We start from the raw sequence: 25,930 nt of genomic DNA, 5'->3' as shown, positions 1-25,930 counted from the left end.
TTTGCAGGGCTCTGATAGAGATGGTCAAATATACTGGGGTATCAGACATAAAAGATAATGTATATTACAGAGAGGTTGCTGTTAAAGTTCTAATGGATGGCCTCAGGGAAAACTTGAAAAGAAGGGTGCAAACTTCATTGCCAAACTGGAGAGGAATCACTGTAAGTGCTCTCAGGGAGTCAGTTATAGGACATGATAAAAGTATAAATGAACAGAAAGAGACACTAAGTGATAGGGTAATGATGGTAAGTATCCCAGCACTAGAGGGACTGCACACACGACCACCAGCATACAACCCACATAACAGGAAACTCAGAATAGTGAGATGTTACAATTGCAGAGAAGAAGGACACATTAGGAGAGATTGTAAAAAGGAAGAGAAACAACATGAGTTGAGGAAGTGTTTTCAATGCAATAAAATAGGACACCTAGCAAAACATTGTGCAGACATGACAGGGACGTGCTTCTACTGCCGTAAGAAGGGACACATGAGTAGGAACTGTGTAGAGAGAAGAATGGATACCTGGGTTGGAAATCAGATAGACATCCACAAAGGAGGCGTACACTTCTCTCAGAGGTTCCCCTACAATTGATTGCACACTCTGTAAAAACTAATATTCTGGGGGAGAAATATAGCCGACTCTAGAGTTAATCTGTGGTAAGTATTAAGGTGCAAAATGTAGAAAGAAACTTATTTAAAAGGTAATCTTTGTTGATTTTGTTTGTTTGTTTTATGTTGTCACATGTTTGCTTTCCTAAATCGCTGGCCGATGGAAAAGAATGGAAATGTTTGTTTTGTTTGCTGTTTTAAGATAACTATCTTGTTTTTCTTCTCACAGATAAGGGTACACAGAAGATATATAAACTTAGTGTTTAAAAGGGGTGAGATAGAGAAATAGAAGAATTACTCTTGAAAGACTAATTAACAATAGACAAATAGAAGACACTTTGTTTTAGGCTGCAGTGGCTCATGATAATTTGTTTGGCTGAGAATCATTATCCAACAATGAAGTATATACATACTTGCTCCAAAATATCGTTTATGTATCTCAGATGAGTCATCAACAGTTAATTTTTACATTTCTCTGTTATAAGTTAGGAAAGTCCGTTGAAAAGGTATGTAGTCAATGAGATACCGAGTTCTTAATGAACAAATGACGGACGACACTGGATTGCACGGTTAAGACCCCCTAGTCATTCTTGGGAGGGATCATAGTTAAATGAATACAGCCATTTCCCCATAGAGTCAGAGTCCAATCCAGCTGTCATTTTGTTGTAAAAATCTCCCTTTCTGCATGTATGTTTGTATTCAAATCTTTGTATTCCCATCATTCATTGCTTTCTTATTTCTCATTCTTTCCACAAACGCTAGTCTCTCTCTCTCTCTCTACCTCTCTCTCTCTCTCTCTCTCTCTCTCTCCCTCTCTCCCTCTCTCTCTCTCTCTCTCTCTCTCGTAGAGATAAAATCAGACACAGTCTCAACAATGGGGCTAAGACATTTTTATTTTTTTACATAAGACAAATTCAGAGATATACACACTAGATTAACATGAGTTACAGAAATAGTCAGGGGTTTTGTTTTCATGTGTATAGAAAACTGCTGATTTTAAGCAGATAGGTTCTGTTGTGGAAATGCGATTCATGTTTTATAGATTGCATATCTGTTTTGTTGTTTGTTTTTTTTGTTATTCGTGCCTCCTGTTCAAAAATGTGCCTTTATATGGATGCACAAAGGGTGGATAGGAGATTGCTGGAGGTTAGGCATACAGATATGCATCTCTGTATAGAACATTGGAGTAGGATTGTTACCACAAGATACAACATAATGTGAAACCCTAGAAAATGTAGAATTTTCATGTTTTATATTTTTTTACTGTTAGACAGACATGTACTGGATACTGTTATATTTGAAGAAAGTGTTATAGAAATAGACCCCTTTGCCTTTCCCACTTAGTCAAGTAACTGAATGTGAGGTACTGAGAATGACATGTGAGTTGGCAGAGGGAAAATCGATTGATATACATTGGTCTTCAGCATTTTTCTAGTCTAGTGGGCGATGTTGAGGTGACTGAGAAATCGTTTTATAGCAATACCAGCACATGATTAGGACACTACATAGAGGACTTTATACAGTGACACAGTTACCAACTGAAGTAGCTGCTAGTAAGGTCCACACTTACACACGACCATACATGGCTGTCACACCAGGGCGAACATAGCTGTCAAATAGACAGCAGGGTTTTATGTGACAGTTAACAAATCTATGTTTTATTTTGTTTTTCGTTGTATTGTTTTAGTCCTAAAAGGTGAACACACACACACACACACACACACACACACACACACAAACATGCACACATACACATATTGGTTAATATATGAAGATTTGTGTTACCTGAGGAATAAACTGTCTGGAAGGTGAAGAGATATGGTGAGGAGTCTGGTGGACTCTGGAAAGATGGACAAGGTAGACCAATAGAGCCATCCCATATCCCTCCTGCTGATGGGTTTTCCTCCAGGTAAAACAAATACACGTCATCCAATTACCACCATGCGGGATCCTCAAGTATACACTGGTGTACCAATGAAATATGTCTGGGTAAAAGTATATTGAAATGTGTCTAATGTTTTACTGTGTCATACTCAAAGCTTTTGTTATTAAATGTGATAGTCCTAGAGTTATAATAGATGATAGGGGTATTCATGTTATTAATAACAGATGTATAATGTATGAGTAGTGGTAACAAATCACATACTTTCAATTAGCCATAAACCAGTATGAACACAAAGTAACGGTACTCAGTAGAACGAATTGAATAGATTAAGAGTTGGAACTTGATTGAAGTGACTGATAGCTTCGGCCACTAGTCCTCTTCCGCTACCAAAAGATCACTCCTGGGCAGACTCCTAACCTGTCAGTTTTTGAAATGTTCTTGACCCCTCGTGAGATGAGATTGTAACTGGGAGGCTAGGTTAGACTTTGAGAGAAGGTAAATAGTGAGACAGCAACCAAGAACGTCCAAAACACTGTTTCCTGAAAGGTCACACTAACTGTCAGGATGTTGGATCGGGAGAGTAAGTTGTGGAGCAGAAATTTCTTAAACTTAGGTTATTTGACAGACAGGTACCAGGTGTAGGCTACCAGCATCACGGCTTCAAGGGTAGCAGAGACACACTGGTGCCCATTTCACCCACTGCAGAGGGGCCAACACTCAGAGAAGGGTCCAAGGGCACTCATGAGTCTGTTCTGGAAGGCCTCGAATGCAGTTAGTAGCACCTGAGCCAAAGGCTAAGACTGTTGTCCAGCATGAAGTTGTAGTTTTTCCTGTTTTGTGTTCTCTCATTTCATTCTCTTCTCAGGACGGTTAATTCTTTTGATTATTAGCGGGTGACAGAGACTGGTTCAGGTAATGATAAGGAGGTATTGGGGAGGAAGAAGTTAGTAGCATAATCGGTGCAGCCAATTACTCTATTCAATTCAGGGGTAAAGGAAAATTTGGAAACCTCGGAGCTTGGAGAAAGTGCGAGGGGCTATTGTCTGAGTAGCATTACGTCCGTAAGTACGGCGACCCCATGGTTAAAAAAGAGGTACACCCAGCGATGCCAGTCCAGGAATATTCGGACTTGAGCAGGCATCCTTGAGAATGATTATCATTCTTGGGAGGGTATGGTTTTAGACCAAACAAAGTGCTGGGCATGCTCACACGTGCCTCAGTGATTATATCAAGTAGGATTAGTTCTCTTTCCACTAAATATTCTTGAGGTACCCGAACTATAGGTGGGAGGTCACTAGGGGAAAAAGTAGGACACCTAGGTCCCTTAGTCCGAAGTCTCCCAATGCTTTGCAAGCCGATCACTGTTAAATTTGAGTATTGGGAGACTGGGAAGAACGAACAGACAATAGCCCGCCCACAAGTGTTGATGAAAAGAACTGATGACATTATTAGAAGTGTATATTAACGCAAGCTGAAGGAGATTGTATATGACATTATTGATAGACATAGGATGATGCTATTAATGAACATGAAGTGTTTAAATGTATTATGAGCTTAAAGACATGCATTGGACAGATGAACCTGTTAAACTTGAAGAACTGTAGTAGAGTATTCTGTATAACTGATACATGATCTGTTGTACTCTGTACCTTTCCAAATAATGTATTACGTGTTTTATTGTACCCTTGAAGGGCATGCAAAAGGATATCTCCAAGCTCCAGAAATGTACGGTCTATAGTAAAAGAAGAAATTGTTTAGAGGATTAAGACTCTGTCTTATGATAACTTGTTTAGATCTACAAACAGCGTGGTCATACACCAAGGGGGATTTGTATTATATAACAATGAAACATGGTACTGAGATCCTGCATATAACATCTTTAAGGTGATAGTTTATTATACTATCAATGGGTGGACTGTTGAAGTTGTATAATTGGATGAACGAAAGTATATTGGTTTAATATTGTTTAGCCATGCAAATGCGATCCGTACGCCACGTAACACGTGGTGTGGTGCGTTCGCATGGTAAAATACGCACGCATACACTCGCATTACAACATTTAGTTATTTATATAATTCGTATTCATATTGGTACCGTTACACTGTAATTTATGAGCAGATAATATTTGGTTTATTATTAGTTTATATAATATGATTATATGTACATTTTAGTGTTATTAAAGGTTTAGGTTATAAGAAAGGTGTCATGCCTGATATATTGATCCCCTAATCATCAGCAGCTGTCCGGTGCAGTCAGCGAAAAGATCGCACATTGCATACTTTAGTTATTGTTATTAGGGAATAATCCTTTGTATGATGCTGGCTATGAAAGGAGCAGACCCCCTGGAGAGACGACCCCCACCTTTGGATTCCTTAGATTGAATCAACCTATTATCTGTCTGCCCTGGACCCACCCAACGTCTGGACCTATAGAAACAATCTACATCATCTCTATTGTTCAATTGTAACACTGTACTGTATATAATCATCGCTGCACACCCTTTAGTTCTCAGTCAACTCTGACACAGTATTCTAACAGATATACTATCCACCGGGTCCCGTGGGTGCGCAGTGAGCGCATGCGATTGCATTAGTATGTATTTATCTTTTGGTATTGGCTCTGCTGTACTGTACTTTATCATAATATAATAATGTATTGAATTGTTGACTATTTACATCTGCTAAAATAAATACTTTGTGCTTTGGAAACACATACAATTAATTGGGCAATGCTTATTTTAAAACGATAGAACTACATTAATATAATGAATCAGAGAGCATTGGAGAGTAGATTGTAAAGATGACAATGCTGAGATCCACAACGTTCTCGAGGAGAGAGCTGAGGGTGCTGACCGAGGGCATGGAAAGCATGCCCTCTGGTCGTTACATAAGCAATAAGGCCAAGCCGCGTGCATACTAGAGGGTGCATCACTACATTTGGCTTAGTTTTTACCGCCAGCGCACAATAGTGCAGCTGCAGCAGCACTGGAGCGTCCTACGCTGGCGTCAGCCCCAGCTTTTGGCAGATCTCAGGGAGGAGATAGTAAGATGTGAGTTCTGTATTAATTGCATACAATTCTGTAATACAAACACTTGCTTTAAAGTTATGAATAGTTTCAAACTTTAGTTTCAAAGTTTGACAAGGAGGTGGTCTACCCCAAATAGAAGTCTGTGTCCAGATTTGAAATGTGAGCCCCCCTCCAACGCCACATACTTAGGCCTCTGTTTCTTAGTTTTAGGGTGGTACAGTATAATATTAAAGTGGCAGATGTGTTATATTGCCATTTTTGTAAACAATGCTCACAGTTGACCCAAGATGATTTTCAAATATGAGCAGGCCAAACACAAATACTTCCTGTATTATATGTCCCTAATCAGTCATTAATTATCTGGTTGCTTTAATTATGATGGGGCCCAAATAAAGGACAATTTCCAAAGTACAGACTAAAACTGAAATAGTCCACATCCCTAAGCCAAAAGCAAACATTTGTTACAGGCCATGTGAAAGTGGTGTGTGTCTGTCATGTTTATATCCTTTTGGAAAAGTTAATCTTTATCTGTGGTGCAACAAAATGTTTCACAATGTCTGATCACATTATTATTGGACTACATCTATATAATTTTTAAGCAGGTTAATATTTGAATTTTGAACAACGCCAGGCAGAGCAGGATGAGGAGGAGCAAGAGGTGGAGGTGGTTGAAAAGCCTAAGAAGGAGGAGGAGGTGGAGGTGGAGACAGATGAGGAGCCTGGGAGGATTAGGAGGAGGAGGCAGTAGTGGAGGCAGAGGACAAGGAGAAGGATGAGGAGGTACTCACAGAAGTGGTGAAAACGGTGGTTAAGGTGGAGGTCGCGGAGGCAGTGGAGGAAGTAGAGGTGGCGGCGGCCAGCCAAGAGGCGGAGGCCTCTGTAGATGTTAAGTATTTACGTTAAATCCTTTCCATAATTTTATAATATTTAGCTGTCCATTGTACTGGTAATAAATCCCTGATGTCACACATGTTCAATTGAAGTTGACATAAATGTCACAGGTTTCCATCATGATGGGCCTACAAACAAGGTTTCAAGACAATGTAGCATTTAATTCCAAGGAGCCTGTCCCCTCAAAATCAACCAACCCACCTCTGAGTCTTAGGTCATTCATACTAATAGATGTCAGTGTGCACATAATAATGTGCATGTGACCAGTGAGGCATCACCTTTTTGAAAGTTAAAACATTTTTATAAATAAAAAATGCAACTTGCCCTAAGAAAGTTGCATTTGAGGGGGAGATACATCTAAAATATGAGGGCAGATTTGTCATTGTGGTAGAGCGTGTAGTAGATCACGTTTGAATGACAAAGTAAAAAAGAAGCTAGCAAGTATTTGTGTGTTACATGATAGCAAATCATTACTTTCCTTATTAGCTAAAACAAAACATGGGCTAGTTTGGCCAAGGTTCCTGCTGTGTTTCTTTCATTAATGAATAAAGGCCACAAGCTGCACACAGCTCATAACACCAGTTTTGTGAGACAGAAGTGCTAACCACTAAGGTACCTATGCGGATTGTAACTAGCATATGATTTTGGACAATAACGAAGTGTACTATTATCTAGCTCTTACATCGGTTGCACACATGATTTGTTGTTGTGCTTCTCACTCTAGTCTATAGAATTAATTTATGTTTCCAAATGAGTGTTGCCTTAGTGGTTAGCAAATCCACCTTCCAATAATGGATTCATGAGTTCAATTCCTGACTCATGCTCTTTCTCTGTATGCACTTTTCTATGTATCGCTTATGGAAGAGTAGGATATGTATTTTTTTAATGCAAGTGATAGAAATTTAAAAAATACATTTATTACTGTTAATATGCATGTTCATTTATGCTAGCGAATTATTATGAGATTAACTTTCATTAAACATTCTTAGTTGTAATCAAACTCTTTACACAAACTTTCATTAAGAAGTTGTGATAATTTAGTTTATTAAAAACAAAACAAAATCATTTGTCCAAGTCTCTATCAACTTGTAAGTGTTGCAACAAATAATTAGGATATAACTGTGCTGCATAATAAACTCCCGAGTGTGTTTAAACATTTGGTAAACAAACCTTTAGCACATCCCACAATTGTCGTTACGTAGCACACTTTTCTTTTATCCTTAAATGAGGAGTGTAAGTTGTAATGCAGATTTTAAGATGAGCTTAAGAGCCAATACATTTATATTCCGTTGTGTAAAGGACTGAAGGTGGGCGTGCTTTTCAACTTTCTGTTCCTTATTGAATTATGAATTTATTTTTCTTTCTCCCCGTGTGTTCTTAAAATACGCATTGCAACTTCCGCAACAGATCTGATTGCTAATGATCAGGCTCCCAATGCGTGACAACAAACTAGCTACAGCTATGGTAACTGCTCATCAGTAAAAAACCTTATTGGTCTTAGTCAGGCTAGTTGAACACAAGACCACAATGGTATCATAAACTATGCATCAGCAGTCTAAGTCAGGTTAAAGCAATAGATTTCAAATTCCTGTTACATTTTTTCACAAAATCACAGTTTGCACAGATGTGAAGCACACGTTATAATAAAATCAGGTGATGTTCAGATTCGAAAATGCCAAGAGTTGTATATTGCATACAGTAAATTTGCTATAACTAATTAATATATATTTGCCATTTATGAGTCAGAGCCAGAGTCGGATAGTAGAAAAATAGAGTAGTTGGAATCGGATTTGGAGTTAAAGGTTTAGCATACCAACGCCATTGCCCTGCTTCAAAACCCAACCTACTTCCACACTATTCATTAAATTCAACTCTGTGGGGGAGATTCATTTGGTCACAACGTGCCGCTGGACATCACTGCGATGTCTTGCTGCGCACATTGCTGGCTATTACGGTAAGGAATCTCAGCTCATTTTTTCTCACACCTCTATGTGGTGCAAAGAAAATTCAGTGGAGATTTCAGCTGCACCAATGGTGCAATGTGTCTACGTGGATTGTTCCGGGGGCACACCTAGCAGAATTGAATCTCCCCCTACAACTCACTTAGGAGGTTTTCTGCTAAAATATGGCTTGTTCAAGTTTGATTTACAGTAACAGGACATCAAAATGTTATTTGTGCCACTATCACACATTGAATATTTTATTACTATTAGACACAATACTAAAATTGTCCTTTCTCATATGGAAGGTGCAAAAGCCATCCTATTGATAGTATAGGCCAAGTACTGGTTTCCGCCACCTCTGAAGACAAGGAAAAAACAACCAAGTGGGAAGAGAAGGATGTATGGTTGTCCACAATCCATGGAACCCTCCAATAAATGTACCCTCTACAGCCCTTGAATCTCATCTATATATCTTGCCCCCGCAAAGCAAAATGTTATTTTAGCATATGGGAATAACACTTATCACACAAGTGCACTTAGTCTACATTTAGTAGTCCACAAGACCAATCCTCCCACCTCCTCCCATTATGTCTCTACACTGGCTGCCTGTTTTGTACCGAATCCAATATAAAATACTCTTACTAACCTACAAGGCCATCAACAAAGCTGCACCAACATACATCTCCTCTCTTGTCTCAAAATATCTCCCAACTCGGCAACTCCGTTCTACATAAGATCTGCGTCTCTCATCCACCCTTATTACATCCTCCCATTCCCGGTTACAGGACTTTTTTCGGGCTGCACCCACTCTATGGAATTCTCTCCCTCGCACAGTAAGACTCTCCTCTGGTCTACAAACTTTCAAGCGTTCTCTGAAAACCTACCTCTTCAGAGAAGCTTATAATATTCCTCAGCCACCCTCTTAACCTCGCTACCTTTAGCCTGTTACACAATTTCACACAAGACAACTACCCCCTGACCAACATTGTTGTGTGAAAGGATCATTTAGCTTATGAGTCACTTTTACCTTTGCAGTCTGGCTGGGCCAAAATGCAAAATGTAGACTTAACCTTATGTGTCAATCTCCCATTGTCCCATAGATTGTAAGCTTGCGAGCAGGGCCTTCTCACCTCTTTGTCTGTTTTACCTAGTTTGTTTATTAGTTTATTATGTTTGTTCCCAATTGTAAAGCGCTACGGAATATGTTGGCACTATATAAATAAATGATGATGATGATGTATTCAAATTTTGCACCCCCTCGCAAACGCTGTGAGAGTTATTTGAATTAAGCACATCCTCTCATAAATAGCGCATGACTCTCAGTTTTTCACTTTCATAAATGACCCTTTGTGCTCCTTTGTGTCACCTGGACAGACCTAGTCATTAAAAATTAGCCACTTTGGGCTGACACATATGTTACTTGTCTATTTTTCATGCTATCCACTCTATGCGAGTCATTTTCATGGAGCATGAAACATGGTTGCATCCTGTTCTGCACAGTAAAATTATTTTTGGTATTTCTGTTATGGTTTATGTAATGTGGCTGCTATTTTACTGCTCAGTAAAATAACACTTGGTGCTAATGCTCTTAATACATCTTAATATGTCAGAAATGTACTAGGGATAGGATGGGCTGTATTTTATGTTTTTTTCACAATTCTATGCCTCACTAGAAATCCCAGAGAAGTTAAGCAAAGTGGGTCACATACTGGACCTGATTCATCTTCAGATGTAAGTCTATTTACGTACTGTATCTTGTGTGAAAATCGCTCTGCACATGCGCAGAAATCTATACAAATTAATGCAATTGCATGCAGTTCATGTCCAAACACAAATGACACTTACAACTTGAAGGACGGAATGGGGGAAGATAGAGGCAGATGAACATAGCCCAGGTACAGTAAGGGCGTTCCTAAGCAGATTCAGGTGATTGAAGTTCTGCTGTACTCCGAACTGTGCTTATTTCCAGATGTAAAGTTTGCAGAGCAGGTGTAATTGAAAGATAATAGTCATGACAAAACTCAGCATTCACTCTCACAATCTAATGGGGTGACTGTCATCTGACACCACTGATCTTAGGAAAAAAACACTATACAAGATCATTGCAGATGGACACCATTGTGTCACTTCGTTTCTAAAAAAAGAAAACTGCTGACAGCTGTCTTAAAGAGGTATGTGAAACTTTCACATGTGCATCTCAGCAACAAAAGTATTTTGTTTTATTTCAAAATCATTGCATATGGTAGCATGTGGGATGTTTTAAATTGTCTTACTGACCCTTTTTAAAATGTACCACATTGTGAGAAAGAAACGGACACCATATTGATAGTTTGTATTGCAGAATATTGTTTCAAATGCTTAGACATTGCATACATTGTTGGAGTTGCATACATTAGCAATTTGATTTTATGTGTTTTTAAAATGTTAGGAGTGTGTTGCCTATGTGATCTAGTTTATACATAGATGCATATATAATGTTTTTTTAAAAATATTTAAAAAATGACATTTTATGTTTTTTTTATACTAGTTTAGTTTTTGTTTCATTTTTTAAATTGACACAGAACCATAAAAAGTTAAATATTAGGATGGACCAAGCCTTGTTATCTTTAAGTAAGTTTTGTCTATAATGTGTAATTTCAAAAGGGACCCAAAAATCTATAATGCATAAGGGAATTTTTCACAGTATTGCCATTTGGATTGTGGTTCCATGGGTGCAAGAGGCCGAGGTTGCAGGCCAGGGAGATGATGACATTGATCCTAGTGCTCAAGATAATTCGGGCTTCAAGGCATATGTGATTTCATCTTACTTTACATGCAAGTACCTTCGTGCTTGTTTAAAATTTAATGCTTACAAAACAGTGCATTTATTGGAACAAACACACAAAATAATGACGCACACGAACATAAGTGAAACACTCAAAAATTATTTTGATTTGCGCACTCACTTGCCCCTGGCCCAATATTTCCGGTGTTGCTTGATCGCAGCCGCTTCCAGGTCACCTGGGAAACAGCAGGTGCCACAGGGGCAGGAGGGGCAATAGGTGCCATAGTGGCAGAAAAAAACCACTTTTATTTCCAATATAAATAATAATAATAATAATTAGTCAAGCTCTCAAAAGGGATATGATCCATTTTTGCATATAAAGCTGTGGTGGTTTCAAACATTTTAATGAACAATTGTTGCGAGATTGACCTATTGCCACTATCAACTCTATTTTCTTCATGTGGCTGTTGTTCCCTCTGCCCAGACATAGGTGTCCTCACATGACCCCTCGGTATCTACAGCTCCCATAATGGAAAAAAACATTAACATTAAAACCATATATGTTCTTGTTCATAACATCCTACTTTTACCATTATATAAGTAGATTTCATAAAACACATTAGTAATTTGCACATGTGTATATGTTGGAAAATGTAAAGAAAAAAATTACACCAAATGATTTGACAATATGCATAACTTGACAATAGTGCAAACTTCATATTTTTAGCTTAATGGCAATTTTACATATGCATCAATTTATAACATAGTTAGTCTCCAAGGGATCATCACAGAAAATATATAGTAATCTTGACTACATGGCCAAATCTCATGTGTAAAAGGACAGCTGGAGATTAATTTAGTAAACACAGGAATATATACATTGTTGGTGGGGGTGCTAAAATTGATTACAGTCATTTCAATAGATAATGAATGTATTCTAATATGAAATTTACCCTGAGGGGATTGTTGTGTAGTTGGGGGAGGGCTCTCGCCAGTATCTATCTGCCTCAGGCTTTGCACCATTTGGTAATAATTGCACGCCAATGCTATCCGCTCCACAGGACTGAGATCCAAAGACTCAATGGGACCACCACCTGTCCCCCTGGCATATCTGCGGTGGTCTCTCAGTTTGCCGTTAAGGCGCCACTTAAAGTCCTGCTACCTGTGAGAAATGTCCGAAGTGAAGAATTTTGCAATATATACTGGCAAAAGCAAGTTCAAAATACTGGTGCAGACATGCATATAGATATTCAATCTAAAAATCATTGAAATGAGGGGTGATTCCATGGTATAATATTATTAAAACATTTTATTAAAACGAGAACACAAAAATTGCACACGTATTAAAAAATCAGATGCCAGCATGTATAGTGCAGCATCTCCACCACCAGCTCCACTAGAATTTCTACTTCTTCATAGGCAAAGTTGGGCTGCCTATGCTTGGTGGAGGATTATCTTTGCCCAGGAATCTCTTCCTCTGAATGGGACATTTTATAATATACTCAATATAAAACCAAACTCTCCATTGAAATTCATTATGGAGCTCAATCACAAAATGGCATGGTACAATGATTGCCTCTCCAGCTTTGTATAGTGTCTGCAGAGGCATATTCTCCCTCCATTTGTTCTGTGTGAATGCCCAGATGTTGGAAAGCCCCTAATTGCTTTGGTGCAGCCCACTATTGTGATTGAAGGGAATATGACAGTGAAAGAAAATCCTTCTATGTTATAAAAGGGATCCACGACTTATGTACCTACGCCCACACATGTCCTATGAGTCAATCGGTGAGGAGAATGTTGAAACAGGAAAAAGGATGAGTTTTTGGCTTTGTGTGTCGAAAGTAGAATTGCTGTTGTTCCCGTCAGGAACCGAGAGTAACTGATTCAAGCGCTTATGGAGGCTGATCAGAAGCTAAGTGTCGGAGGAGGCAGTGGAGAAAGCCTCTCTGCTTCAGGAAAGCAACCAGCACTGGACATTACCACAAATACCTCTGTTTAGCCAAGTGCGGAGTCTACACTGGACTGTTACCTTCATACTGCTCTCAAACATTCCTAACATGGTGGGGTGAAGGGCCAACAAGAAATCGTTTAAAAATCCCTTGTAGTACAGTGTTCATTTCTTTGAGAGAGTCTATCAAGACTGAAGTGTCCCATACTTCTCAACTGTGTTCCCTCACACATCAGGTCTTAACTAGTAAGTAGTAACTCTGATTTTATTTCCTATTTTATTTTCTGAAACTCATGTGTCCAACATTTTATATGTCTTATTATTAATTTTTGTAAATAAGCCTTGGAAGTATTTTTCAGATTAACCATATTTAACCTAGTGTATTTCTCTGTTATTCTTTGTGAATGTACGAAGCCCAGGGAGGCTCATGCTACATCTGTATGTGATTTAAGTGTGAAACATTAATAAGTGGTTCTGGTGAACACAAGAACACCATAATAAATCCTTTGTGGTGAATGAAAAGGTATATTCATTGTAGAGATGAGCGGGCTCGGTTTCTTGAAAACCGAACCCACCCGAACTTCGGGGATCCGAGTACCAACCCGAGTTAGCTTGGTACTTTCCCGCTAATTCGGATTCCAAAATGAGGCAAAACGTCATTGTGATGTCGTTGGATCTCGGATCTCGCGATTTTTGGAATCTATAAATACCGCCCTCCACAGCGATCTAGCACCATTTGAGGGAGGGATACAAAAGGGGTAGGATAAAGTGGCAAAGAGAAGAGCTCCATTGCCTGAAATACTAATCTACAAGTCCTTGCAGGATTTTTTTCTTAATTTGCACTAATAAGTGTAGGGTCTAATATACACCCAAAGAGAAGAGCTGCGTTGGTAATTTTGTCATTGCTGAAATACTAATATACAAGTCCTTGCAGGCTTTTTTCCCTAATTTGCACTAATAAGTATAGGGTCTAATATACACCCAAAGAGAAGAGCTGCTTTGGTAATTTTGTCATTGCTGAAATACTATATACAAGTCCTTGCAGGCTTTTTTGCTTAATTTGCACTAATAAGTGTAGGGTCTAATGTACACCCAAAGAGAAGAGCTGCGTTGGTAATTTTTCTTAACATGCAAGTCCTTGCAGGCTTTTTTCTTAATTTGCACTAATAAGTATAGGGTCTAATATACACCCAAAGAGAAGAACTGCTTTGGTAATTTTGTCATTGGCAAATTCAGAAGTGTTATATAGGTAACAGACAAAGAGAAGTGCTCCATTGCTAAGAGTCATTGCTGAAATTCAAATATACAACTCCTTGCAGGCTTTTTTCTGAATTTGCAGGCAAATTCAGAAGTGTTATATAGTTAACAGACAAAGAGCAGTGCTCCATTGTACCTTTTTAAAAAAAAAAAACTCTCAAAAAATAGCTGAAAGTTTACTGTAGAAAAACATAAAATTGCTAAGATACCATTCTACCCAAAATATTGCCAGGCATACCAGCGTCAGGTAGCTCCCTTCTATTAGCTAGATTTCAGCACCTGCAGTCTACACTGTCATCATATTTACCCTTATCATTGTGTTCTTCTTCCTCAAACAATACGAATTCATCCCTGCTGGAATTCACCATCAAGTCTGTGTACATTGATGTAATTGCCGAATATGGCCTTCCTCATGGTATTTGCAGTTCATTTTATGGCAGAGCTGTCATGATTTTTGGGCAATTCTTTTACAGCAGAGCAAATGTCAAAATGTTGTGGTGACTCATCTGCATCTCCACTGGGTGTCTTGGGAAAGCTACGTTTTTTTCGACAAGCAGATGCAAGACAAACTGAAGGAGGAGACATCATTACAAGATGTTGATAGCTCTTGGATCCTGGTGAAGCGAATTGAATCCTAGACCTACAATTACAATATAGTTAGCAGGTTTGCTTAGTTTTATTTCATCCTTCAATTTCTGTAGCTCCTTCTCAAAAAGTATAATTAAGGCAATCACAAGACTCAAGCTAACCGTTTCTGCACTCTCTTCACTGGTGACTACTTCGCTGGACTAAAGTACATTCCCCTCAAATTCTAGTCTTCTTGCAACTGCTGCATTCTCCTACATGCTGTTGCAGAATCCCAAAAATGACCCTAATTTTTTTAGGACACAAACTGCTTCTCCTGCATGTCATTGTCATTTTTTAAAAGTTCTGCAACACCAACTTCATTGTGTGAGCAAAACAGGAAATGTGATGGATTTCCCTCCTTGCTCTAACAATATTGGTGTCGTAATCTGAAACAACATATACTCAGGAGAGTCCAAGCAGGATTAGCCATGTTGCAATGGCATCCCTTACTTTTTGTAACAGATTGTCAGCTGTATACCTCTTAGTGAAGCCGCTGATACACAGAGTAGCCTACTTCTGAAAAATGTGACATACTTGGGTACATGCTGCTGCTGTTCCTGCTGGTGAAGGCAAATCACCAACCCAGTGGCCTGTCACAGTCATATAATCTTTAGTCTGCCCAGTTCTGCTTGTCCCCACATCTGTGGTTAAGTGTACAGTGGGTAGAATTGCATTTTGTAGCCCACTAATTACATTTTTACGAACTTTCCACTTCACAGCGCTTCCTCTAACTCTAAACAGTGATAGTCCCTATTTTTGAGTCATATATATATATATATATATATATGTATTTTTAAATTGAGAGCCAACTTACCAAGAGGTACTCTAAATTCCTCCAAATGGCAATAAAGCCCAAGCACTATCTATCAGCTACTGATGCCAACATGCCTCTCAAACAAACAATGAATTTTTAAACATCAAAGCAATGTGTCAGGTACAAATACTGCTCTTAGGAGTTGGAGAGAGAGAAAGGGAAAGTGTGTTTCTAGGGCACTCACAGTCTAAATGATAATACTTGTAAATGTTATTGATATGCATTACGAATTTTCTGGTAGAGGTGAGGAATAGCTTTTCTAGTAAAATGGTGTTGTGATGGAATTTGGTAATAGGGACAGAAGACCTCAAGTAACTCTTTTAATCCAGCTTCATTAATAGTGGACATTGGACGCAGATCTAATACTAGCATAGTCCCCATGGCGTCTGTGATTTGTTTTGCGACTGGGTGACAGCTATCTTACTTTCTTCCTCTAGCAAAGGATTGTTTAACAGTCAATTATTGTAAACTACTAGTAGTCTCCTTCTGGGTTGAAGATCCACCACCAGCAGTAGCAGCAGCAGTGGGACTAACGCTCAATAATTCTTCAGCGGAATCATGGTTAGTGGAGCAGTCGTGTAGAATTAGGAACTTGGATGCAGGACTAAATCCCATCACTTCTGTGGATATTGATGATGAAGGTGTTGGGAGTGTAGATTGCAGGTGCTGGGATCTAGATGAGAGAAGGGAGGTAGATGATGCTGGACTGCTTGTTGTTATTTTTTTAACATAAGTTTCTGATTTTCCCAACAGCTTTCCATGTACTCGCTACAAATGCCGTAACATGGATGAGGATCCTAGATGGTTAAGGTCACTACCGCTACTGAGTGTGGCTTTAAAACGCTACAAATGGCTAGATAACTGTTGTCAGGATTTGTGTATAAATAATTCCACACATAAGAGGTGGATTTTTGGTCTTATGCCCAGGTATGACAGTGGTCTTTTTCTTATCACTGGCAAGAACTGCTGCAGTCTTTGTTTGAAAGTGTATGAAAATAATATAGTGACCTGTGAGATGGTCTGACTGCAAATGACTTTAAATTAGTGTTAGTGAGGTTAATAATAATAATGTTTGATCAAAAAATAAAAATTAAGTGATTTTAGCATATTTTAGCATATTTTAGCAATTTGTCTAAAAAAAATACAGATCCAAAACCAAAACCAAAACACACGAGGGTGGTTTTGCCAAACCAAAACCAAAACACGAAGCTAATCCAGATTCAAAACCAAAACCACTTCACGGGGGTCAATGAGCATCTCTAATTCATTGTTAATTAACTAAGGTGACGCCAGTACGCCGGTTGTTCAGATTGCTGTATCTGGGACAGGCTGGGCATTCGTGACAATAGACAATAAACATTTGTATGGATTAAGCTCAGCATCTGACATGCGTTTCAGGAGTGTCCAGAGTTTATTCCCACTGTTGTCCCATAGCATATAGTTGTAATGAATAATAAACCTTTAAATACAGTTTATAAGAGAGCCATATTCCTTACATTTAAGGGAAATTGACTTACATCGCAATCTCTATTCTATTAGCATTCTTCAATATTGTAAATATGTTTTTTATTTGGTCATAAAAAAGTTTGAAAAAACCTTTGTGTGTCTGTTTTTATTAAAAGTAAATGTGTAATGATGAGATATAAAAGTAAGTAAAGTATGTGATGAAGAGGTTTTTTTATCATAGAATAGTGCAAATTGATGACAATGCAGTGGAATGGTTAACATGATGTAATTGTCCTGAAACATGGCAAACATGTTTAGGAGTAATAAGGTAAATGAGGGTAATTAAGGAAATGAAGGTATGTGTAGACATATGTGAATTAGGAGTAAATATGGATTTAGCGAATAACTATGCAATTGCTCCTTAATCAAGTAGAAGAGCAAAAAAAAATACAATGAAATGTTTGTGGAATTTTAAATCACGTAAATGGCTTACTTCGGTATTCATCTCCTAACATATTACTCAGGTATGCTTGTATTTGAACATGGGTGTACCTGTGTACACGATACGTGCATGTTTTTTAAATGCAAGTTGCATTCACATTGCATTCGAAGATGGATCAAGGCCATATTAGATGGGAAAAATATGCAAGCAACAAATGCAGTACACTACTGGACACTAGGGGGAGTGTATGTATTGAAGTTAAAATATAATAAGTGACAATTATGTGTAAGATGACATTATGAAATACAACCCAGGGATTCTGATTTTTTTGATCATTTTTACACCTTTTTAGAAATGTACTGACAGTCACAGCAGTATTTGTACTGCAGCAAGATATATCGCACCGGGTAGACTATTCCTCCTTACTCATTGACAACGTGCCGCGATTATGTGTGTATACAAATACTCACATGATCGCGGCGCCGGCGTCCTTATCACTTCCTCTGCATGCAGTGAATGTCGGGCGTGACGTCATCACGTCACTCCCGTCATTCAGTAAAGAAGACAGAAGACAGTTAGAAGAAAAGAAAAGAAAAGAAAGATGAAAGAAAGCAATACAGAGGTAAGTGAAAGAGGAGAAACGCAGAGAGGCACAGGGGGATGAAGGAAGGAAGGGGAGGGGCAAATTCGGCATGGCACAGGGGGATGAAGGAAGGGTGAAGCAAATTCAGCATGGCACAGGGGGATGAAGAAAGGGGGCAAATTCAGCATGGCACAGGGGGATGAAAGAAGGAGGGGGGGCAAATTCAGCATGGCGCAGGGGGGTGAAGGAAGGGGGAGGCAAATTCAGCATGGCACAGGAGGATGAAGGAAGGGGGGCAAATTCAGCATGGCACAGTGAGATGAAGGAAAGAGGGCAAATTCAGCATGGCACAGGGGGTTGAAGGAAGGGGGGCAAATTCAGCATGGCACAGGGGGATGAGGGAAGGGAGGGCCAATTCAGCATGGTATGGGGGTTGAAGAAAGGGGGGGCAAATTCAGAAATGCACAGGGGGTTGAAGAAAGGGGGGGCAAAGGCAGCATGGCACAGGGGGATGAAGAAAGGGGCAAAAGCAGCATGGAGGGCGCAGTGTGATCATAAGGGGGCATAGCGTGGTGATGATGATGTGGCACAGTAATGTGTGTGACAGCACAGGGAGCTTTTGGCAATGTAGTGTGTGTGAGGTATATGGTGGCTAATTAATGGTTGATATTTTGTTTGCGGGGCAATGGGAATACTATTATTTTAATGTTGGGGCTGGAGGAAGGCCTAATTATTAATCATGGGTGCTATTGATTTAACGGCGGGGCTGGTTGTAACTTTCTAAATGTAGCCATTTTTTTTTCCAAATAGGGTCCCCCAACATTCCAGGAGCCAGACAAGCCACAACTAAAGAAACTTGCAGCCACATGGGATGAAAGTGAGAAGAACAGGTAGGAGAGAGCAGGAGAGTGTGTCAAATGTTGTGATTCTAGTGGGACAATGTCAATATTTGGTGAGTGTTCTGCCCAATGTAAGGTACAGGCCAAGACTGTGAACTGTGTGTACACACTGCATTCTTTGTGTATTACACTGTGGTACTAGATGTGTTGAAAGTAATTTTTTTTTAATTTGTGCACCTGTAAAGGGGGCCCCATGAATTTGTTGTACCGGGGCCCTGAATTCCTCTTGGCAGCCCTGATCCTGCCCAGCCAGGAGACCTTATGATGTTGCCATGATTTTGCTAAAGCGTTTAGTTGTATCAATAATGGAGTGTAATTAGCCTCAATCAAGGAGTCTAGAAGGGGAGTGATCATAATCCCTAGATAGGGCATAGAAAGGGACCTCCAAGAGTATGGAAAGGCCGCCTTCAGGCGCACCAGGAGAGAATCCGCTATATTAATAGGGAGAGCGTCTGTTTTGGACGTATTCAGTTTGTAGTAAGAAACTCTTAGAAATTTCTGTAGCAAGTCATGTAAGAGTGGCAGAGAGGTCTCCAGACTAGTCACATATAGCAAAATGTCATCCGCAAAAAGGCATAGTTTGTGAGTGGTTGCGGCTAAACTGATGCCTGGAAGTTGAGGGTGTTGCCTGATTTGCTCGGCCAGGGGTTCAATAGCTAAAAGAAAAATGAGAGGCGAAAGGGGACATCTGATGTGAAACCATTGCTATAAACCGCTGCGGAGGGACCCCTATACAAAGCTAATATAGATTTAAGTATTTCACCACAAAAAACAAACCGAGCAAGGACCCTCCCCATATAGCCGCAATGGAGCCTATTGAAGGCCTTTTCCACGTCTAATGACATAATTAACAATTCACAGTGTTTGTTGGCCTGTTCTATAATATTGATAGTCCTATGGGTTTTATCCGATGCTTGTCGTCCGAGGACGAAGCCTACTTGATCTTGATGGATCAAGGCCGGGATGAGGGGGCTAAGCCTATTAGCGATCAGTTTGGCGTAGATTTTTATATATGTATTAAGAAGGGCAATTGGTCTATAATTCTGACATTGGGTTGGGTCCTTGTCTGGCTTGGGAACTGTGACAATCTGGGATTCTAGCATTTCTGATGGAAAATTCCCCTGGTGAGTGCCTGCATTATATAATTGTTCTAAGAGTGGAGTGAGTTCAGTCTGAAATGTAGCATAAAAATTATTAATGAATCCATCTGGTCCTGGAGCTTTATCTTTGGGTAGGGATTTTATAACATGCATACATACACAATCTCAAACTGTGTCCAAGGGGCATTTAAGGTGATTAAAGAGTCAGCGTCCAGGGATGGTAGTTTTAGCTCACTTAAAAACTCTTCGATCAGGGTTGAAGTCAGTTGGGGAGAGGAATCACAATCACAGAGGTTATACAATTTAGAAAAGTAGGCCGCAAATTTATTAGCTGTATCCCGCGGGTTAGATGTTCTAGCACCCGATTCGTCAGTTAAATATTTAATACGGTTTTGGGTCCTCTGGTCTTGCAACTTTCTAGCAAGCAGTAACCCTTCTCTATTTTCCTGATACATAATATTTCTGGCGTAGTCTACTTAAGGCCTGTTGAGTGCGGAGGAGCAATAATTTTTGTAGTTGATTCCTGGTTTGAGATAGACGGGCCTTGAGGTCTTCTGAGGAATGGGTTTTATTTAGATACTCAAAGGAGGACAACTCCGCCTCCAACCTCACTTGTTGCCAAGAAATGCCCGCTTAAGTCTGGCTCCAGACTGACTGGCTGTGCCACGCATTACAGCTTTGAGTGCACACCAAAATTTAAACACGGACGTGTCCTCCGGTGAGTTAGTGTCAATAAACATATCAAGCGTTTCTTTAAGAGCGGTCTTTGTCTCAAGTGATGTCAGAAGGTATGGGGCCATTCGCCATGAACAGGGGCGCATGGAGGATTTTTCAGGGGGGGTTTCCTCCAGCGCCATTTTGGCTGCACTGTACTATACAGCAGCCGCGGCACTGTCAAAGAAGCGGCGGCGGCTGTGCTGTATTGTATTGTGTATTGTGTGCTACATGAAAAAACAGTCAGTATTTAACTTATGTGCAAAACAGAATACTAATTTGCACCCTTTGCATTGTAACATGGTTTTGTCCAGGAGACTGAAATAAGAAGTTTCTTAAGTCAAATGTTGGTGTTTAGTCATTACTCGAATTCCAGGAGGTGAATAGTTACTATCTCTTTTCCAAACAGGAAACCAATGTTCTAGGTTCTGGCCAACCAACAACTGAGCTTAAAACACCAGCAGCTGCACTAGCTGAGCATGTCCCTTCTGGCGGTGCATACCGCATGTGCGTGAAAAGGAGGGGTGTCATTGCTCTGTCTTGCCCAGGGCACTAAATTGTCTAATTAAGGCTGTTTTACAGTTAAGTGGTGTTCCAGCATTTATAGATGTCCTCTCAAGCTGCCAAAGTTTACTTAAATATTGCAATAGCCTTAGTTCAAAAGTACCTTTACTTAATTAAAATGCAGTATGTAACATACACATTCTAAACCTGTTTTAAATCTTTAAATCTTTTTAAATATACTTATGCACATAGCCTGCATAGAGCTTTCCCAGTTTGGGAGCACAATGTTAAATTGTAGTTGTCGTCAAACCCTTGCCTGACCTTTACCACAAATTAAAAATTGAGAAAGAGTCTCTGTCGTGCTTCTATTTAGGAAAAAATGAAAGGAAAAATAGACAAATTGCCCACATTTAATTATTTTAAAAAGCCCTCTAATTTGTCACTTTGCAGTCATATGCTTTTCTGTAGCATTCCCAAGGGACTATCCCTCCTTTTAGGCTAATAACAGACCAGTTCCAAGGATGAAAGTGAGCACAACCTGTGAAATTGCACTGTGTATTTTAAGAAGCACTTCTCCACCCAAATCAAAATGAGGTGGAAATATACCAGGTTTTTAGGAAAACAGTTTACTAGGATTCACATGCCTGAAAAGCTACAATATAATTTACAGATATGGGGCCTGATTCATTAAGGAACTTAAATTAAGAAGTTTCTTGTTTAAGTCTCCTGGACAAAACCATGTTACAATGCAAGGGTTGAAAAATAGTTTTCTGTTTTGTACATAAGTTAAATACTGACTGTTTTTTCATGTAGCACACAAATATCAACTTTAAATTTCAGAGTACAAATAAGCTATCATGTATTTGTGTGATACATGAAAAAACAGTTAGTATTTAACTTATGTGCAAAAGAGAAAACTAATTTTCACCTCTTGCATTGTAACATGGTTTTGTCCAGGAGACTTAAATAAGAAACTTCTTCATTTAAGTTCCTTAATGAATTAGGCTCATGGTGTGTAAATAGACCATTTATTTGGTGTCTCAGGAAAAAGAAAACACTAGTCAAACTGGACTAAATGATCCAAGTGCAGGGTGAAGCTAGATGCTCATAGGTTGATTGATTGATTGGTCTATAAGGCTGATTCCTTGAGATGCGCTGTCTGTTTGTAGTGTTCTAAGTAAGCAACTATTTGAACTACTACTTACCTGTGGTTTGTGGAGATAAGAGCATTATCTGTTTATATTGGAGATATGTCAATATTGCCCAAATTTTTACCCTGGAGTGTTTATTAGATTTGTAAACAAAGCAGCAAATAATTTAGGAAGATAATTTACTAAGTGCACAAAATTGGTTTAATTGCAACTACTTGCACTGTACTTGGTAATGAACCTTCTTAATTGACGGTAGGTGATTAAGCAGGAGTAATGATAAAAAAATAGTAGAATGGGAATGTGAAAGGGTGTTTTAGCTTAGTTTGTTTGCCATCTTTTGTTTCCTGCTTCAATAGTAGACTAGTTTAAGCACCACAGTAAAATTCTCATTCACAATGTTCTACTTTTCCACTAGACACAGATACAGGTCCTAAACATATGTATTCCATAGCTAACAATCAGAATCAACAAAAACAAATCCTTGGAAAATTTGGGGTCCATACCTATAGGATGTGCATCCCCATTCTAGGTTGCATCTGTTTCTGGTTAATGTTTATAGCAGGGGTGTCCAACCTTTTAGCTTCCCTGGGCCACATTGGAAGACGACGAGTTGGTTTGGGCCGCACATAAAATACACTAACACTAATGATAGCTGATCATCCAAAAAAACATAGAAAACATAGTTAACATATTAAACTTACTTGGAAATGAAGTTAGTAAGAGTTAGGAAACCTGTTGCAGAATCATGATTAAAGCAGTAGTCCCATTACCAGCTACAATTTAACTTACCTGCATCTGCCCCTTAGTGGGGTTCGGGGAATTAAATGCCAAAAACTTTTTTTTCCTCTCTTTCTGCACCCATGAATCATTTTTTTATTGACCAGTTTGAAATGGTCATCGATATAGGTAGCATCAGGAGGACTAATAGAAATCTACAGAGATTTAAAGATAGGGTGCCGGGAAAAATGGCTCATGGCCATGGAGCAGCCTCCGATGAGGGTAACAGTGGGTGAATCCTCTGTGCTGCGCTACGCAATGGATGTCGGGTGTGATGACGTCACCCCCGACATTTACTGTGAGCACCGCACGGAGGAGGAGACCAGGGAGGGAACCGGAGCGCCAGCTGACATGACCGCAAGGTAAGTATTTTCTTCTTTTTTTTTTGCAGGATATTTTTTTCATTAACAGCGCTGCCCCCTTGCCACAACCGCTGGGCCACATTTACAAGGGGGCTGGGCCACATTCGGCCCACGGGCCGCGGGTTGAACAACCCTGGTTTATAGCATCAAATACCTCCCAGCTGTACCGCTTGTCAAGGAATGTTTATACTGGTACCAGACAGAACACTTATATAGCACGATCATGCAACTGGCATATAAATTAAAAGTATGCTCAAAGAAACCTTGACACATTATAGGCTCTGTGTAGTAAAGTAAAGAAAGCAGACGCATTCCATTTTAGAACAGAGGGTTACCATATGTAATATTTTTTATTACATATAATGTAGTTCTGCTCAGAAAAGAGGAAGAGCTGACCTCTGCCATCTCTGAAGTGACAGAGAATTTTGGTGCACAGAAGGGAGAGATAGCAGGGCAACACACCACATAAAATGCATATGGTTAATGTCTTTCCTTTCACGCACCTTAAGTAGCCTTCATATGTTATAAGTGTAACCTTTAATAAAACCAAATAACCACATGGACACATATTAACTTTTGTCAAAAAGGTTGCAGTATTATTAATAATAAATTACTAATTGCAAGATTATGAATGGTGGCGGTTGAGAGCGAATGCAGTCAGCTAGCAAACAATCATTAAACCAAATAGTGCAATGCCGAAATGACATTAAAACTAGACCAAGGAATAATCCCCTAACAGTGGCCGGTGCTAAATTAGGCATCAGCGTGACTGCTCCCTTTTGGACTTACCATTGGCGGCCACGCAAAGCACCCACAAAGGATTCTCCATGCAGAAGGATCAAGAGTCATGTTACTTCAAAAGGGGCAGTGACATGTGTCCAAGTAGTGTAAGCACCGTTGTGATTAGTCACTGACTGCACCGCTATCCTACCCACAGCTGGTACCCTTTATTGGGTTCCCAGCCCGCGACCACGAGACCCTAAATCTTATGTATAAATAAAATGAATCTCTCATCATTCAAGTGAGCCCCATTGGGCCGAAGTAGGTGCGTTTTTTCTGTTTTAATGGATGGGTGGGGAATATTCAGACCTCCTAATTCTCTAACCACCCATCCCGTGACATTATTAATTTTCCGTAGTAATTTAGTTAAAATAGAAGCCTGCATGGGAAACCTCCAAGAAAGGCGGGTAACCATATTAGACCAACATAATATTACAATTGGCCATTGTGCATGTATAGCATTCAAATCTTCCCTAATTCTTTTAATCAAGGACAAGGATTTAGTCTTACCAACATCATCTCTGCCAAGGTGTTAAACTAGAATGTCAGGAGGCTGTGACTTTGATACTTCATAGTCAAGTAATGGTAAGATGGATGCCAACATAGACCCCCTTCTCCCAATCCCCCTGATAATAACATGGCAGGGTAAAATTGACCAATCACTTGCAAGATGATGTTTGGAGGCCCAATAAACAAATGAATGCACGTGGCTAAGTGGTTAACACTTCTGCCTTATAGCACTGGGGTCATCAGTTCATTTCCTGACCATGGCCTGATCTGTGAGGAGTTTGTATGTTCTCCCCATGTTTATGTGGGTTTCCTTGCACACTCCAAAAACATACTGGAAGGTTAATTGGCTGCTAGCAAAATTGACCATAGTCTGTGTGTGTGTGTCTGTGTGTGTGTGTGTGTGTGTGTGTGTGTGTTAGGGAATTTAGAATGTAAGCCCCACTGGGGCAGGGACTGATGTGAGTGAGTGAGTTCTCTGTACAGCATTGTGGAATTAGTGGCGCTATATAAATAAATGTTGATGATGATGATGAATGACCCATTATCCATATCTGTATCTTCTGGACTGTAAACCGGAGACAGAGAGAATTGATGATCTTAAGGGGACTTGTATTTCTTTAAACCAAAGAAAAGGAAAGAAGGGGGAGGACTACTACATGCTGTCTGTCCTATAACGACACCTGACAGAACACCTTAACTTTAGAGATAGATTATCAATTCTATTAAAAGGGTAGCAACCAATCATGCCCATAAATACAAAGATTGCCTTAAAATACCCAATTTTCCATGAAATAACACCTGTAACCATGCGTACCAATGTCATAACAGAAGGTCACTTACAAATTACATCATGTGGACTATACAACTAGCACCAAACATATCCCACTTATAGGGG

Source organism: Mixophyes fleayi, chromosome 9, assembly GCF_038048845.1.
Source record: "Mixophyes fleayi isolate aMixFle1 chromosome 9, aMixFle1.hap1, whole genome shotgun sequence".
NCBI lineage: Eukaryota > Metazoa > Chordata > Amphibia > Anura > Limnodynastidae > Mixophyes > Mixophyes fleayi.
The sequence above is the reverse complement of the archived record's forward strand: the minus strand, read 5'-3'. Positions refer to the sequence as shown.